Below are 20,481 nucleotides of genomic sequence, written 5' to 3'. Positions count from 1 at the left end.
TTATTAAAATTTTTTTATTAAAAATAATTTTCAAATTATTGTAATATAAATGATTATCCCTTTAAATTAAATCTTCCATAAGACTGTTTACATGAATAGTATAACATGAAAATTTTTAATTTAAAAGAATATTTTTTCATCCATTACTTACAAGTAAAATAAGAAGCTTTTGTATAATAAAGACTAAATTTCAAATCGTAATTTACAATCATGCATAATGTTATGCTGAATAATATCTGATAAGGTATGTGTTTTTGTTTTGTCAAAATAAAAGTGAAATAGATAGCTCATTGTTCAAAATACTACTCACAAATATAATAGAGAAGAATATCTTCAACTGACAAATTCATTTTTGAAAAATTCTATAGTTCAAATCTACTAATATAAAAGCATTTGTTACTAATATTTAATAAATGTTATATTTTATCATAATGTTCAATACAAACAAAATATCTATTCTTCACTTAATTTAATATCAAAGTGATCATGTATCATTTAAGATAATTTTTGTTGAAATTATGAGATATTTGCAACCTTTATTTTCAGTTTTAATAAAACTATCACAATAAAAGTTCTTGTAAAACTTGTAGAAAAGGTATATAGCCAAATCAAAAATTCAATAAATAAAACTGTAATACTTTAGGTGTATTATTTCTTTTACATGTAATAAAACAATTATTTTCAGAGTTTAATCTCAATGTTTGATTTGAACTAATACAAACTGATGAAAAATTCTCCAGTTTTAGAAGGATAATAAAGTATTACTATTGATTTGAATATTTAATTAATAATACTTTTAATCTACAAACTATTGTAATGTACTTTTTTTTGTAAAATCTCTTCATATAAATATTGGTTTATTCACTGAAATCTTAAGGTTTCTTTAAATTAATTAAGTTATTGAGTGACGAACTGAAAAATTTTAAAACATTTTTTGATACTATGTTCATTGTTAATTCAGTTGTGTGTAAAAAACTAAACAATAAAAAGTAATAAAATAATCTGAACTCACCAATTAATCTTATGTTCTTTAAATATATCATCATAATTACTCATTACTGAAATCTGTATTATATTTTGAATGTAATATTTTTCCAGTGTTCCTAATGGAAAATAGATTAATGAATTAATGAATGAGAAATTAGAAACTACCCTAAATATTTATTTTATTAATTACTGGAAAGTTCTCTAATTATCTATTTATTATAAACTTATATTTTAGAATGTAAAATAATTAGGATTATTACAAATATACATATTAGAACATTTATTTTTTGAAATCCACATTCACAATTTTAGATTCACACACAGTCAAACTTAGTGTAATGAGTTCACTTATTGTGAGACAATCTTCATTTTGTCTTCACTTAAGACATATTTTCAAGCAAATATTCAGTTATAATGTTTTTACATCATGGATAAAACTATTATCACTTGAATGAATCCTCTACTGAGTTATCAAAACTATGTTAAAAGTGTTTTATGATTTCTTTTATGACTCACTTTTACTTTTATCCTTCAGTATTCAGTATTTTCTACAATAAACATATCATTTAATAAAAAAGCACCTCTCAATTCATGAAAAAAATCAAGATTTATCCAAAAAATAGAGCATGGATTAAAAAAATATAAAAATGTGCAGAAAATTGGACTTGTCATTTTCAATGATATCAACTATGTGGAAGAATGAGTATGTTTATTTAAATCTTGGAGAACGGCATAAAAAATTTAAAATGTACAAGCAATTATTTATTGTGACATCGTCACAATGCTAGGCTGCAATTTTTAATCATATTTTAAATTTATTTAACTTAAATACTGTCTATGTTCTCCACCTCAAATTAGTAGTGGTTTGCCCCTGTACATCATACTTTTCCTGTTACAATAGAGTCATGCCTGTCATCTATATGACTCTTTTCAGGGAAAATTTGAATTGAAATAACGTGACTTTTGGTTTGTACCGAAGTTTGTATATAGTTAATCAGGACCTCTTGCCTCTAAGGTTTCCATATATGGTCTCGTCTTTCATCTATCTAACTCCATTCTCAAGATTGACAGACAGATGGTTGACAGTGGAAATTTATAGGTCTACAATTTTTCAAATTGCAGCCCAATTATTATAGATGTCAATAAAGCATCAAAGTAATGATTTCAAGTTCAAAGAAGTACAAGATTTTCAATTGATGGACTAATATTAAAAGCTCAAACAGAAAAGTTTGCAAAAAACTTGACATCAAAACTTTGCAACTTAATTATTCTAAAAACAAATATAATATCATATATGGAAAAATAACATATTGAATAGTCACATGAATCACATATTTTTTTAAGGAAAACAAAAAAAAAGGAATATTTCAAAATGACAGTAAACCAGTTAAAAAAACATCATCATTTATTATCTTATACACAGGTAATCATTACAATATATGATAACTACTCTCCAAGTAACAAACAAAATCATACTTCCTCATAAATAAATTCAACTTGTGTATAATTTGAAGTGCTAAATGCTTTTATATATGCAAAAATAAGTTTAGATACATTTGAATGTTATAATTTATAGTTTAGTTGTAATTGTTTAACATTTAATACTCTAAAAATTTGAAATATAAAAGTAATCTATTCTGTTTATAATGTCTATTCAATCCTGAAGTATTGGTTATTTGTTATAATGTTTTGCAAAATGCAATATTTGAAAGTTCCTTAAAAATAAAGTTTAGTTTTATATAAAGCAGTTAAGGTATAAGTTTAATTCTTGTTCTAGTATATTAACATGTCTCTTTAAAAATTTTATTTAAATTTATTGTTTTGTATTTTATGTAGCAGAACACACAATATTTCAGTTAGAAAAAAGAACATAAAATGAAGACTGATGAGAGGGCATAGGTTCCAAAATGTATATTAAGTAATGGCTTAGAAAATAAACTTCCATTTTTCAACCATTGTTTTGGTATTATATTTTCAACCGTTGATTATTGTCTTTTTAAGTGAAAATAAAGTCCACAAGGTAACATTGAAAAAAAGGACATACTTAAAGAACTTAGATAAATCAAACTCAATTATTATTCCAATGTTTTTAATATCATATTTACTTGAAAATAGCCTAAGTATATTTAAAATAAACAAAAATAAATCATAAAAACATACCTGAATTAAAATAAGGGTCTAACAATTCCATTATTTTTTATGTTTCTACTATTTTCCATATCTCAATAGCTTCAACAGAAATGATGCAATGAAAATGCTTAAAATATATTTGTAGAATTCCATATATTCATAATGAGTTTTTAATAGCTGAAACTGGTTGAAAATTTATATCTCACACTATCAACAATTTTTGCAATAACTATTAATATATTATTATTACTATTAGAAATAAGGATGTTTAAAAAAATCAAACACTTATTTTTTCCATTTAACATATTTTTCTGTTTAATTATTCTTAACTGTATCACCTGTAAAGTCATTACAACTTCATTACTTTGCCAGTACTTTTCATTTCTGTAAAAGTTATACACATTATTTAAAAGTTCTTGAAAATTAGAATTTGGAAAAATTTGTTGTTGTATTGTTTCTATTTTCAATTGTCATGCATAATGTTTTTAAGCAAAAAATTTTGGTCAGTAAATCATTCATATAAATATTCTTCATACAAAACTTCTATTGTGCAGTATTTTTCCATTTTGAAGTCCCTTATAGTTTTTTAGTCTATATTCATAGTTTTATCTTAATATGTTAAAGTCACAAATATATTAAAAATTTGCTGAAAAATGTTTGTAAAAAATAGATTTATTTTATGTTAAACTATAATGAATAGGAACATTACTTAAAACTTATGCTTAAAAAACTAAATATATGTTAGAAGATTGGAAATTAGTAGATGGATAAGTAATTTAGAATTAATTACTGTTAAAATTACTAATTAATGAAAAAATAACATTTTAATAACTTTTCTTTTATAGACTTATTTATGTAATACAAAGACTTAAATATATAATAGGTCATTACGGACATAAAAAAAGAAGAAAATTTTATACTGAATAAAACCAGGCTGCCTTAAACAACAAAGAATTGGTTATGCACGTTTCCATGATGTTTTGTGAATAAAACTAAGTTTTCAGAGAATTTCTTTGTCTAAAAGCTTTTTCTTATACAGTGAATGGCAAAAGTCAGGAAACACATGGCTATTTGATGATGCATTAGCTAAGCCAGGTACAAATTCTTTTCCTTGTAAAATACAAAATAAAAAAAAACCATTTTTCAAATTGTCCCATTTTCAGCTTCTTATTGGCTGATCCAAAAAGTATCCAATAATAAAGGGTATCTTCAAATCAGAAGAAAATTCCATTTCAGAATGCAAATTTTGTTGCTTAGAAGAACTGCTCAGCCAATTCTAGTGTCAACCAAACAATACTGTACAAAAAAGACAGTAAATTGTTTGGATGCAGTTGTAGTGTGTAAAGCAACACAGATAATGTGAATTGGGTTTTTGACAGTATTTTTGGCCATCAACATCAGCTTGCATCACACACAATAAATTTGACAAAGTATATGACTGAAAAAAGAATTTTTTTGGGTAAATAATTATAACAGAAATAATGATTTAAAGCCTTTCATGCTTGGTACCTGAATTGGCCAATTCTTGCTCATTTTATAATGTAAAAATTGTTACAAAAATTCAAATAAGATGAAAGTATCTGTGACAAACCCCAACTTGACTGCAAGAAACCTGCAAAAAAATAAATAACTCATTGATATTGTAGCACAATTAGAAAATTTGTCTTTCTTCCAGTAAAGTTGCATCAGAATCCAGTGTAACACAAAGGTCTGTTCTCAGGAATTTACAAGAATTCAAATTCAATTCCCAACAAGCTGCAAATTCACCAAGCACTGAAGCCTAATTGACAAACTTACACTTAGAATTCTGCCATTGGATGTGCAAAAAACTAATTGCTAAATGGGATACTAAATAAACAGAATTGTTGTATATGGGCAATAGAAAATTCCCATTCAATGCAGAAGTTGCAAGACCTCCACCTTCCAGGAGTTATGGTTTTGGTTGTAGGATCTACAAAAAAGCATGTAATCCAGCCATATTTTTTTGAGAATTCATAAACTGGGAAAGCATATTTAAACCTGCTTGACAACTATCTACAATTGTGGCTTGATACTTTTCCTTTGGAAGCTGAAAGTTAATTTTTCAGCAAGATAGATTGTCAGCCCACTTTCTGCAAATAGTACAAAAATGATTAAATCAAGAATTTGGCAATAACTGCATTAGACATGCAGGGATATTTATAATATGACCTCCAATATCTGCAAAAACTTGATCCTTTGTAGTGTTTCTTAAGGGACACACAAAAGATATCATGTATGTCAAAACTCCTTGAAACTTAGATAAGTTAAAACATGAAATTACATTTGCAATCAGAAAAATTATTCCACTACAGACCACTTCAAAGATACAGTAAAATTTCCCTTAACAACTACAATCATAAGTTTAACAAGTCAATTGTTTTTATGATGAATGGTAAATCTTTTAACAAGATTATATAAAATTCATAATTGTTGTATAATTCATATATTAATACATTTTTATGAAAAAGCAGAAAATGCTCCAGAAACATAGAGTAGATAACTTAAAAACTTTTTTAATACATTATTGCTTGTGTTCATTAATGTTATCAATACATAACATGTCTCATTATAGTCCAATTTCTGTAAGCATTATTTTAATAAATGCAATTTTATATAATTTTCCTGTATTTAAAAAACATTAATAACTATATTTATAAAAAGTTTTGAATCTGAAAATAATGTCATTAAAGATATCTATCTATCATTATATAATGATAGATATCAGATATCTTTAATATTTTATTTGCTTTAATAACAAAGATTTTAAAAATAAATTCTTTCCGTAAATTTTACATTTGTTTAAGGTTTTCTTAATAACATATCATATATTATATTATAATTATTATTGCTGATATATCAACAATATATTCAAAATATGATTAAAAAACCTAAACTCTCAACATACTTTCAAATTTTTCTAGTATTTCAAACATGAAATTAGCTAGTACAAAAGCATGTTGAGATTTTAGATTTTTTTTTATCAGATTTTATACATTTCTTATGTTTGTAATCATTATTGAAGGTAATAGTATTTTTGTTTTACTTGTTATTATATCTATATAAAAAAGATTACATATTGACTATACATATATATAAGCATGTGTGTGTACATATATATCTATTATGTATAATATCTTCTATATGTACTGTACATCTTAAAAGCACAAATAATTTTAAAAATTTGTTAAATTAAAAAGAAGAATAAAAATAAATATTGTAAATTTGTGTAATTTTAGATTGGAAATAATTTTATATCTTGTGCTATGTATGTAATAAATATGGTTAACAATGGTTACAGTATCAAATGATAAAAAATATACTGAAAAATACAATATATGGGAATATCAATACAAATTACTAACTGTAATTTCTTACCTGAAGATTAAGTATACCAAATAAATATTTGTAAAACTTCCTTAATTCTGTACAACCACCATCCAAGAAACCATGTCAAATTCTTTTATTTCTTCACAATACACTACATAATAATAAATGAATTATTGAAAAATTACTACATTACAAGCAACAACCTACATGCATTTAATATTAGGAAACTAAATATTTAGATATAAACCAACCATTATAATAAATACAAATGGTAAGAGTAGATTTTTAAAAAATATTCTTTTTTCGGGCACTTAATAGTATGTTTAACTATAACAACGACATTCGAATTTACGAGCTAAAACTGTAGGAACCTGATGAAGAACCCAGAAGGGGTTCGAAAACGTTTGTTTTTCGTTATTTTTTCGTTGTTTATCGTACCACACTGTAAATTGGTTCAGTATATGTGAGTATGTTTAACTTTACAGACAGACACTTTCAATCTATTACAGTCATCTTCAGGTATTAATTTGATTATAAAAAAATTCAAAGATATATAATACTTTCATCTTAAAATTTTCAACTAGAATAAAAATTCTGTAATTTATTTATTCTATATTTGATTCAGTAAATAACATTTAAAAAAAATTATAGACAATAATTTTGTCTACTGTTTTATTAAGTACAGTCCAATAGTCTTAAAATGTATAATCCAAATGTCTCTGCATAATCCTACATAACATTGATAGAAAGCTGAACATTCTTAAAACAGATCAAGAATGTTCAGCTTATATTATATTAAATATTATAACAAATTTATATTAACAACATTATATTAAAATTTATACATTTTTATATATATTTAAATTAAAATGTTTAAAATGTGACAGTTTATAATACATTAAAATATAAGAGCATTTTCCAAAAAATCACAAAATCTACTTTAGCAATAGATTTAGACCTAATTAATTTATTTAATTCACATTTGATAAAATTATTGCAATAAATAAATATGTTTAAACTATTAGGAGGAATTAGGAATGTATTGAAAATAAAATTAAGTGGTTACAGACAAACCAAGAGAAGAATGTGTAAAATCGTATGGTTGTTGTGGATCGGAAGTTTAAGAGGAAATATAGTGAAGTTTGGAAAAACAGAAGTTAAAGTGCCATTTGAAGGCCTGCTGAGGAGGGACGAACAAGTCCGAAACAAAACACAAGTTTGAAGTGTATGTGTTCAGGTGAACTAAATAAAGAACATTATTTTTGAACTGTATGACTAAATATCTGCATCCATAATTTTCCAGTATAATAAGTCCTGTTAATATATAGAAAGTACTAGTATACAAAATAAATTATAAATGTTTAAACTGCTTGTGGTTGTTAGCAGACTAGCAGTGTAACTTGTTTACCGTTCTGCTGGCATGAAAAGTAAACAAACAGAGAGAGAACATGTTTTTAAATCTGACTTCTTAAGAACTATTATAGAAAACTTCAATAATTTTAACAAATTTTAAATTATTTTGATATATTTCATAATTGCTTTAAAAAATATTTTGTGAATTCAAAATTCTAATTATTGTGACCACCACAATTTTTACAATTTTTCATGGATAACTCAATGTATATTCTACTGAAAATTGCTAAAATGGAAACTAAACCTTAGTGTAATTCACACCACTGTAATCCCATACCTCCAGAGTAGATGTTGAAAGCATGAAAATCACTGGTATGCAGTTTAGATGTCATCTGAAGCATTAAAGAAACATTTTATTCTGTTTCATTCTATTAACAATTTATTATAGATCCATATAAACAACCAAGACTAAATATTCCATAATAAAAAAATCATTAAATGCCTGATTATTTGGCTATATATAGTTTTGAATTATATTTTAGATAACTACTTATAATTAAAATGATATACAGGTAATTTGTTTTGAAAAGTAGACAGTTAGAACACTACCTAATACTAATACAAGGTATGATCAATATATACAGAGACTTATTTTATATTATGGAGACTTTTATGTGTATTTGAGCAGCAGACTTGAAAAAGTGAGAAAATTAATGTTTTCTTACTGCCAAGCCAAGTTTCTTGCATTAGGTGTCAGTCAACAACAACATTATTAGTGATTCATGTCGTAAAATTGTGCAAGATGACCAGTTTCAAAGAGTAGTGTATATGCATCAAATTCTGCTTTAATTGGAAAAAAAAAAAAAACAGATGCAGAAACTGTTAAAATGATCAAGAAAGCTTTTAAAAAACATGCCATAACATGTTCATAGATTTATAAATGATATAATAGATTTAAGTTGTTACTTGTCAACTAAAGATCTAAGATCAGGAATGGCATTGACATCCACTTTGAATCAGAAAAAAAAAGGAAGAAATTGTCACCTTGATGAAGCAAAATTAGAGAACAGCATAAAAATATGGCAGAAGAGACTAACATTTCTCTATTCAATGACTTTACCTACTGTATTGTATTAAAAAAATAAATAAATAATTAGTAAATGCAGTCTCTAAAAAAGCAATTATGTAAGACATTTTGAACATTTGTTGCAGGTTTATCTAGTAACAACCATCAGTAATAATATATATACATTATCTGCAAGTACTTAATATTGTGTCTATTTGCAAGCATTTTTTTCTTGTAAAACATTCATTTCAGACCTATGTTTACAGGACCTTTTTTGATTTCTTTTCATGTGAGGTAGCATCCCTCCAAGTTAGTTCAATTAATTAATTAGTCGTCATACAATAACAGAAAAATAGTGCATCAGAAAGAATATTATTATTTAACAAATATTCAGGATAAGATTAATTCAAGACAGATGATTTAGATAATTAAAAATAATTCAAAAATTAGTAATTTTTCTTTCTTCTTTTCTTCCTGTTTTTTCTATTTACTTTAAGACATACTTTTATTCTCCTCTCAGAATCTTTTTCCTTTTTTCTGTTATATGATTTTAGAAACTATTGATTAAATTATAAACAAGATAATTCCCAAGAAAAATTATTCTTCAATGATAAGTGAACTATAGAACCATCTTGTTTTAGTTTTTTCCACTTTATATTTTTTGATAGTTGATTTCCTTTTTTATAAACATTTTTAAAAATATATTTTTGTCTATTTCATCTTCTCATTAAAGTATAAATTACATTTTAATATTGATTACACCTCACTTTCTAAATAGAATCATGCTGTTAAGAAAATCAAATACTGTGTCTTTTTTTCAGAAACTATTATTAATAAAATTCACAAGTCAGATAAATTACAATAAATAGTAACTATTTCAGAATATATTTGAAGCTACATATAATTTGACATTATCTATATTGCCTTCTGTGAAAGATTATTATTATAGTAACGTGTCATTAAAGCAGATACCAGCCTGGAACTCAAATACCTGAAAGACTGGGCACTACACAGAACTCACTGGAGAAAACTCATCTATGAAGCCACCAATAGTTGTACACGACTCAATGATTAAAGAAGAAGAAGAACACGTCATTGTTAATTAATACAAGAATAAACACATTTTTGTTTCTGTTTAGCTCCTAAAAACTTATATAAATTTAGAAAATTAAAATTCCTACTTTCTGAATCAATTCATTGAGTTTAAATTAACCATTTCCAATTCAATCTTATCTAATGAATAAATGAAAATAGCTTGATTCTAATTATTGAGCCTTTGGAAAATCAATTTTACATATTTCTAAAGTACAGCAATTAGATTAACACAATTCACATAATGATATAAGAAATATTTTCCAAATTCTATAATGTTTAAGGTATAAATTGTCATGTATTCATTAAAACCAGCTATGAAATTGGTATTATATTTATTATTACCAATTATTCTATAATTTTGACTCTTCCTTTACAGTTTTCCAACATTAACCATTTCTTTGCTGAGCATTCAAACCTCTCAATTCATCCTCAGATTTTTTTCTTTAATGTTTATTATTTCAAATTTTATAAAGTTAATTCCAAATTTTTCTTCTCAAAGTTTTTCATATTATATTACTGTTATTTCTTCATTACCAAGCATTATCATCCATATATTCTAAAAGATAATGAAGTAATTATTTGGCTAATAATGGACATAATATAGTAACTCACAAAAAAGTTCTTAAATTAACATTTAAATATATTTTTTTACTTATAAATTATCATAAACTTTAAATTTTAAATTGAAATTTCAAAATATATAAGTAACAAGCCAGTCACCACAATTTCTTTTATGATTTTCAAATCAAAATTTGTATTTGATATCATACCTTGAAATTTAAAATTGTTATAAGTAAATTTAAAATGTTATAAAAAATTTTACTCTGTATATTCAAAAATATTGAACTAAAAGTTTATTATATATTAACATAAATAACAAATTATAAATACATCTGAATATTTTCAATTAATTGTAAATGGTTGAATAAGTGTTTACGCATTCATCTGGGACTACTTGGGGTAAAGCACAAATTTTTTATGGAATATTGTTTAACATAGATTGTATATCTAAGACTCAAACATGATATAACTGGCAGATATTGCAAGCATTATCAGAGAGATAAATGTCAAATTCATTTACAGTTAATAATAAACAAATTAATTTATGCAAAGCAAAAAAAACAATTAGTCTGGAAAGAAAAAATGTTATTTTCTTTTTTTTTCTTATAAAAAATACATTAAAACAGTGTCTTATAAATATTTAATGTATGACAAAAATGATAAAATCAGAAATTTACAAAATTTGTATAAATATGAAAATTATAGGCTCAATATTTAACAACTGGAATAACTAGTGCTCACTTAACACAATAAAGTTTACTATTTTATTTTTGTCTTGTATATAATCTTGTTAAATTTTAATTGTTGGCTGCAATTTGAAAAAATTGTAGACCTATAACTGTCATCTGTCTGTCCTTCCTTAATCTCAAGAATGGAGTTAGATAGATGAAAGCAGAGATCAGATATGGAAAAATTAGGGGCAGGAGACCCCAATTAACTATTTATGAACTTCCAATGCAAATTGGAAGTCATATTATTTCAATTTAAAAATTTTCCCCTTAAAGAAGTTAAACAGATGACTGGTGTGACTCTATTGCTAACAAGAAAAGTATGATGTACAGGGGCAAAGACACTATTAATGAGGTGGAAAGCATATATTTTAAATTAAATAAATTTAAAAATATGAATTAAAAATTGCAGCTTGGCATTGTGACATTGTCACAATAAATAACTGTTCGTTAATTTTATAATAAATCCTGATTAAACAATGAAACGTTAATACATGTTTTAACTTCATTTCATTAAAAGCATTTTCTAGAGTAAATTTCAAAATTGAATAAATTTTTTTTCAAATTTACTCTACTATTACAAATTTAATTTATATAAAAATATAAAAAATAACTGTAAGGAACTTTAAACAAAATAAATAAGAGTATGTAAAAGTTTTATTACTACTGCTGAGTGATGTTAATCTCAGTGTCATCAATTTATATTTAAAATTATTTATTAATATATTTTAGCTTATCTTAATTTCATGTATATTAGTATTCTATCAAAACTCTACCATGCTATATGATAGGGGTGACCAAAACTTTTTATGACAGGAGCTATATATCAGTCATCAGAAACACATAAGAGATGCATTGAAATGGTACTTAATAATTTATTAAGTCACACCTTCCATGCTATTTCCAGAAGTTTAATAAAACTCAACAAAACTAATGTTTTCATCTACATGAAGTGGCATGCTTCATGTGTTAACATTCAGAAATCATTTATTAAACTGTTTCTTCTGGAAATAGTGTGAAAGGTGTGACTTATTATTTGTAAGCTCCATCTCATGATGTATAGAATTACGGTACTTAACATTATATATAGTGTAGTTAAAATACAGAATGTTCTAAAATGTATATACAGTTTAATTTTTAATAACTTCACATTTATTTTCTTAGTTTTAATTTAATAATTATCAAATATACAGCAAATATTTGAAAATGAAATCTACATTATAAAATTATATTAAAATTAAGAAAATACAGACAGAAAAAAATTATTAAAAATCAAAGTGTGTAGACTACTTTTTGGGATACTGTATTATAGTATTTTAGTTACTGTTATACAGTAAATATCACTATTACTTTAATTTGCTGGTACCCAGTACATGCCATATAACAGTCAACAAACTTACAAAAATATTACATATGTGTAAGTAGTATGTACCAAGTTTATAAAAAGAAACTGAAAAAAATTAAAAGGACTTTCTTTTGTATATCTTAAGTTAATCTAGTAGGTTTAGCAGAGTAGTTGCAGATAAAATACTAGATGAAAAAGAAGGAATCAAATTATAAATAAAGAAAAAAGGAAATAAATACAATACATTCCCTTCTGTCTTATTCATAATCTAATGACTAATCTCTTTCTTCTTATATATAATCTGAAATTAACTATAATTTAATTCTCTCTTTTCATCTATTATGTTACCTGGAACTCTTTTCTAAGAAAGATTAAATAAAATACACTCTACTCTGTTTGAATTAATTAAAAAGAAAATAAATGATATTGATGATATAGAGTAAAAGCCATTTAAGTCATGAAATCACTTTCTGGCCTGTAAATCAAATTTACCCCTTAAAATCTGAAAATACACATGCTTTAAACTAAAAACTTATCAAAGCTGATGTTTTTAAACCATAAAGCATGGAGAAAGTCAAAATTTCTGTGTCCAATGCCAAGATTATTCAAACTCAAAATTTTTTGTTGTGTTTTTTGCTTTCCCAGAAATGTTGCAAATTTTGTGTTACAAATTTTTAACTCTAGATTTTTCAATATTAAAAAAATATATATTGTATTTCTTCAAAATTTTTGTTGAAAAATTATATTTTGTTTGTTATAGGTTCGTTGAGGAATATGTTTAAATATTCCAAAGACATTTAGAATTATATATTTTTGGTTTCAACATGTTTCAGAGTTAGATTGTTGTTATATGATGTTGGTCTATTCAAAATGCTATTTTACCATTATATAAAAAAATTTTTGCACCTAAAATTGATTTGAGATATTTTTAATGTGGACTGAATACTATAACATAAAAATATAAATAAGATATCAATGTAGAAAAAAATTGTTCACACACATACACACACTTTTGTACTAAAATTAAAATTCAATAAATACAAAAAAAATTTCAAGGATACAATCTTACATTCAGTAAAATTGCATCTGTGCCAGAACAAGCATTTAACTTAATAAATCGAAATATCAAGGCCATATAGTCAAACAGTCCAAATTTGTAATTTTCCAAAGAGCATTATAATAAAATATCATTGATATATAACTACATTGTCTTTTCTCTAATGGTAATCTTCAAGATTTTTGTTTTATACAAATCAACAATGAGATAAACAATGAATAAAAATAAGGAATAAAGTATTATCTATTACTTCATGGGAATTCTTTATATATTTAGACTCAGATATAGATGTAATGTAATCTTATAAAAAAAACATCAAAAGAATTTTTATTCTATGCTAGTCAGCAGGCATATGGAGTCACTGATTCATAACATCAACAAGAGAGAAGAGAATGATATAACCAGTGCCATGTTTCAGCTGCCTTTATCCTTAAGATAACTACTAAACATTTAATTAAAAGAATAAAAAAATGCAGGGGGAAGAGAGAGAGGTTGGCAAATGTTACTAGAATTTTCTTCAGTGCTTAAATGTGTAATATACTGCCCTGTATAACAGTCAGATGTTATCCATCTTAATGCACTAATGTTTAGATTGTGTAAGAATAGAGCTTTGAGAAAATGTAGAAATTTATTTCTGAAGAACATTCAGATACTATTTTAAAGAAACCAATCTTTAAATTTCAGTTGGCAATGCACACAATTCAAGATCTAATAATAATAAGTTATCTATCAATCGGCAATTTTTCTATTTCTATTTATTGCCAAACATTAAGCAATTTCTATTTTTAAATTCCTTTTCAAAATATGGTATACAGCTTTTGTTTTTTAAATTATATGGTCATGGCCTTTCTATTTATTAGATAAGATGCCTTTCTCAACAGAAATGAAGTTTGCTTTGTCTAACAGAAATTTAATTTTACTAGACAAAGTACAATGTTAGTTTAAATTAGAACTGAAACTACTAATTAGCATAATTTATTTTACTGACTGCATAATAAAACATGAAGCAGATATTACATAAATTTTGTTATTTGTCAACTTTCATTTAAATATTAAATTACAATTATTATTAAAATGAATAAATCATAGATGTTGGAAAGAAATTATAGTAACTGATGTAATTCCTTAGAAATCAATGTAATTCCTTAGAAATCAATATTGTACACATATACAAACATTTTTTATTTTTATTACTATTTGATTTTATTGACTATACTTTAAATCTAGATATAAAGAATATAATATTTTAAAAAATTTTCATTAAATTTGTCATTTAGTTATATATATAGTAATATAAACAAGTATAAATTTTTAAAAACATGAAATTTTTAATGTTTTCATATTACCTTTGTAAGAGAATGTATTGATAATTATAATTTGACTAATGATACAGTTTACATTTTAGCATATCAAATTATTTTTCATATATAATTTAATTTTGTCTGTACAAAGAATTAAATGTATGAATCAGTAATGATTATAAATATCTATGTTGCTACAATTTGTTCACTATAATTCACTTTAATTGTTACAAATAACTATTACTATCACAAGTAAACCAAGCCAAAATAAATGACTCAGTCAAGCATAAAAAGTGAAACAGATCTAATTGTATACTTAGTTTAATTACAATGAAAATTCAGAATATTTACATTTGTATTCACAATCCAAATCAAGATCAGAGTCAGCAGTTAACTAATTAATAAGTTTGTAAACATTTATTAACTAACTTCCGACTCAGATTCTAGATTGTGAGTTGTGTATATAGACATTAAAAATCTATATCCTTTAAAACATTTTTTTTGTTCTTTTTTTGGAAATTAAATTATATATCATTGACTGGAGTATAGATGAATGTTATAAATCCAAAAACACTTGAATGTATCTGATTTACATACATTTTGTTCCAAAAAAATCATTTTAACTTAATTGTCTATTTGAGTACTTTCTCTGGCCACATTATTATATTTACCTCTATGATTATTATTATTAAACAGAATTAATTTAACATCAGTGAAGCTTCATACTCATATATCAGAAATTCCAGATAACATTAATTAAAAAACAAAGCAGTTAATTAGCATATATTTTTCATTTCATTTAAATTGAGTAAATTCTCGCAAAGAACTGTTCCAAATAATTTTGATGCCCAAGGCAACTAAACAACAGTACCAATATATTTATATTTCTGTAAACATTATGACATCTTTGTAAAATAAAGATTAAAAATTCAGGATAAAATATATTTGAAGTCTTACTGAATGTCCATTCATAAACATTAGAACACAATTAACACTAGCAGAGTCGATTTTCTAGACAGATTTTCTGCCTATAAGGAAAGAATCAACTCTGCTAGTTTTAATTGTGATCTAATGATTCTGAATGGATATTCACCAAAACTTCAAATATATTTTATTTTTTATTTTATCTTCAATATTGTAAAAATTATGACACTTTTTTTTTGTATCATTCCAATTGAATGCCTGAGACAGTTGCGTTTCTGCTTCATCTGTTGGCACAGACCTACTTTTGCATGTATGAAATCTCAGCAATTATTTAATTCTCCTAACAATAGAACCATCTCTTCTATTAAATGATCTAAACTTCACCCAAATATTTTTAAGAACTCGATTACAGCTACAAATTAATTATTTCAACAAAAACAAAATCAAAATAAAGCAAAAAATCAACTAATTTCCTAACTAATGAGAACTCAAATTCTATTAATTAATAGAGTAAATAAATGAAGTTCAAATGACTCTAAACAACTTCAAAAACATAAAAAATAACTAATTAACTCATAAATTGCTAATGTTTAGTAAAAGTATTTTTAGTTAACTTGTGCCAATATGTTTATATTTCTGTAATATATAACAATTATAATAAATATAAACAAATGTTCTAAAACTAACTTCTACCAAGTAATTTAACAGATTCAGTGATACACCCCGAGGGGACCAAGAATCCTAGCATCCCCCAAAATAAAAATAAAAAACAAAAATACTAGTAAATTTTCCTAAAATCTTTTCCTAATTAAACTTCATTTTTTTATTTATATTGTGTGTTGTCTTCTATTTCTACATATGAATTAGCTGTCATATAAGAATAAATTCCATGAAATTTGCATTAAAAATTTCTCTTATCCATTCAACTTGGCTTCCCAAGATTAAATCCTGAGTACTCCATCAAACAGATCAATATAAAATTCAAATAAAACAATTATATTATAGAAAAAGTTGTAAATTAAATTATATTCTGAAATATTTGTAATATAAATTTAAATATATTATAATCAATGCTAATAACTGTTATAGAAAATTTGGTATTCTAAAATATATATAAAATCTGGAAATGTGGCTGTGGAGAAAGTCAGATAGAGCAATAAGGTGAGAAATGAGGAGGTCTTAGAGTAGTGGGTGAAAAAAGGAGCATATTAGAGACAACGATGAGGCAAAAATTAAATCGGATGTGAGACACAATTCAAAAGGAAGGCTTATGGAATTACATTACAGAAGGAATGGTTGCATTCAGAAACAAGAAAAAAGAAAAATTAAACTGGTGCATAACTTAAGAGAGGGTAGTTATAAGGAGCTAAAGACAAGAGTGAAAGATAGAGTAGCATGAAAAAGAGGTGGTGCTCACCAGATCTGCTATAACTAGCAGAAAACTAAAGATGACAATATGTATTGTATTGTATATTGTATATGTATTGAAGGATATGGTGTGTGTGTGTATATATATATAATAAATTTAGTATATGATATATATATATATATATATTATAATAAATCTAGAAGGATACGGTTCTTTTCTGTTAATGGGATGCCAGTCGTAACTTTAATGTGACGTGCGATACCATCGTCTACGTCACTCCTCTAAGACCATCGCATTTAACTATTCAGCCCACCACGTGCCTGCTTCGAGTAGCCAACTCAGACTATTTGTAGAGTACTCGTTATATAGTTTTAAGAGGCATGGGGAATTGTTCCCACCCAGGCACCAAGGTGCAAGCGATAGTGAGTATCGAAGCGCACAACTAAATGCGAAACACATAATAGGCAGTATACCAATGCATGTCAAAAACGGACCTTTGGAGGCAAATATATTGCGAAGAATCAACAATTTTGGGGAAATGAGAAATCCCTAATCTTATCCATTGCTATACATATGAACTGGCTTTCTGTTAACAGAAAAGTACCAAAGATATATATTAAAATGTCATCTAAAATATATGTATTTTGTCTTCTTCTTTGAATGTATATATAATATATATTCAAGAATATCTTCTAAAATTATTATATATAGAACATATATAAATATATACTTTCTATACATAAATTATAAATATATTCTAGATTAATTCTAGAGTATATATATATGTTCTACAATTATTAAATATATATCATTTATAAATATACTCTAGAATATATTTATAATTTATATATAGAAAGTATATATATTCTAGAACTATTAAAATATATAAAAATTGTAGAATATAGGAATATTCTATAACAATTATTGGCATGGATCCGTTATATTTTATATTATTTAAAAATAAAAACATTACCGCACTCACCTAAAATATTTGTAACTTGAGATCCTATCTAAGCCTAATGATATATTCTACAGAATAGAATTTATAGTCTTTTCCGTACATTTTCTGAATATATCTTTATCGTTCCTAATTTTAAATGAAGTTATTGTTATTTTTTCATTAAAAAATAAACTTATAATTTCAATGATCTAAATACAATACCATAACTGATGACGCAAAACATAACTGCAGACGATAATAATAAACATAGATTTCGACGTTTTGTTTCGGGTTTATTAAATTTATTTTTATTCTATATATTAATAATTCTACGTTACTTATAAGTATTAGTATATTATTAAATTTTTAAAGAATAATTATTTTTGCGTACTCTGCTTAACGCTAATACGGAGATGATGGCGTGGTTTATTTTTAACTTTTCGTGTTAAACGATGATCGTAAGAAATAGTTTATTTCTAATAAAAAAAATAATTTATCCGTGCTAAAAAACTATGTAAATATTTAACGAACAATTTATTGTATTTAAATTTTATTATTTAAAATTTCTACTAGGACAGACCGTATTACTATATAGGACTTATTATACCGGTGTCCAAGTCCTGCAAAATGAGGAAATGTAGCCAGAGAAAAAAGGAAAAATCTTTATTGTCGGCCTGATTTACCTGTACACAATTTACACACTTTGTGTTTCGGACCATTCGGTCCCTCATCAGCAGGTTTACGCTGCCATGTGCTAGAAACAAGATTTTTAAAAAGGGTTACAATAATGCCATAATAATTCACCATACAATAATGCTATTAAAATAACTTACATTATTTTGTCGCTAATAACATCGAAATATAAAAATAACAACATAAAAATCCGTATCATGTCTCCGATCCTGTATATACAAATCGATAATTTTAAAAAATACATATTTAAAAACAAAAAGTTGTGAAAACATTTTCTTTAAAACAACATATCCCTTTGCATGCACCATTATCGTATTTCTAAGTACGCTTCTTCTATAAATGTGTCAATCCTCCACCCCTGTCGATAATACTGTTCCAGGATTGGTGGATTTCTCTTCCCAAGTTGTTGTTAATTCTATTGCTTTGTCCTTTAATATACCGTACAGTACATATAAACACCTTTTATAATTATTACTCTCTTTTCTCTTATAAAAATCGAACATTTCTTAATATAAACACGAAATTTCTACGTCTTTATACCAACAATCTTACGTAATCATTTTATAAAATTCCTATATAACTTCGCGTTGTTTCGAGTGTTTTCGGGTCCTCACAAGGATGCAGTAGCGTACCTTAGTGGGGGCGGAAAATTTATCTTTCAGGGAGCGGCAAAATTTCACAATAAATAATAATAATATCTTGTAAAAATTTGAAACATCCTAATCTATACTTGTATCGCGCCTACGATAGTGCTATCGTCCGGACAGTCCGGGAATCGGCTCGCCGTCCGGGTGAACTAGTAATTTTTTCATCCGAGGAAATCCTGCGAAACCTGTTGACCTTTTTTTTTCTTTTTGCTTGTACGATTCATTCGCGTTCATATAAACCACTAATATCCAATAGAACTATTTTAAACAGGTCGCTGCACTACCACCGAATTTTTCATTGCTTGTTCTGTGACAAAACTGAATTTTGGTCTTTTAAATTGAAATACCTAAATAAGGGGGGCCGAAATTTTCCTCCGCCCCGGGCGGCTGACACCCACGGTACCCCACTCCAAGGATGTCATGAAAACTTTAAAAACAGTTTATAATTGAAAATAAATTTATGCCATACGTCTTGTATTAGGCCTGACAGCCCAGGATTTCTATATATTTTACGCAGAAAATTGAAACTAATAAAATTCAAACTTCAGATTCATTTCAGATTACTCAAGGAGAACGGAAAAAATTTTATTCCATCAAAAATATATCTGATATTTTTTATTCATCTAAAACAATAATTAAATTGTTGTATTTTTAATATTTTAACGACCATTTTAATATTTCGCTTCCACGATAAACTTTACGATAGGCCTACGTCTGACACAACCCAGATACCTATTAACAATAAATACGGATCTATATTAAGTTATCCGTGTCATTTAAACTTCCATAAATAAAATATATTTTATTTTTCAAAAATCTAAATTTTGTACTAATTAAAAGACTAAACGACGATCGACGTCATTCGTGACTTCATTACAACAATGCAATATTTAAACAATTGTTAACGGATCAACAATGAAATTAAATCATTGTTGAA

The 20,481-nt window shown here is 25.6% G+C and overlaps 1 long non-coding RNA gene across 2 annotated transcripts; it reads right to left on the bottom strand.

Annotated features, from left to right (window-relative positions):
• Positions 1 to 1,043: 1,043 nt before the first annotated feature.
• Positions 1,044 to 18,476, bottom strand: LOC111623357. Of its 2 annotated transcripts, XR_002756428.1 has the most exons (6): positions 18,427 to 18,476; positions 18,247 to 18,351; positions 6,514 to 6,616; positions 4,627 to 4,729; positions 3,148 to 4,555; positions 1,044 to 1,103 (listed from the first exon to the last, which is right to left on the bottom strand). It is a non-coding gene; the product is annotated as an uncharacterized LOC111623357 (long non-coding RNA). The 2 variants fall into 2 exon arrangements; XR_002756427.1 differs by having other exon boundaries at positions 3,148 to 4,729.
• Positions 18,477 to 20,481: the final 2,005 nt, after the last annotated feature.

The sequence above is a fragment of the Centruroides sculpturatus genome, unplaced genomic scaffold (assembly GCF_000671375.1).
Source record: "Centruroides sculpturatus isolate CEXI.00-Female unplaced genomic scaffold, Cexi_2.0 scaffold220, whole genome shotgun sequence".
Taxonomy (NCBI): Eukaryota; Metazoa; Arthropoda; class Arachnida; order Scorpiones; family Buthidae; genus Centruroides; species Centruroides sculpturatus.
The sequence above is the reverse complement of the archived record's forward strand: the minus strand, read 5'-3'. Positions and strand labels throughout refer to the sequence as shown.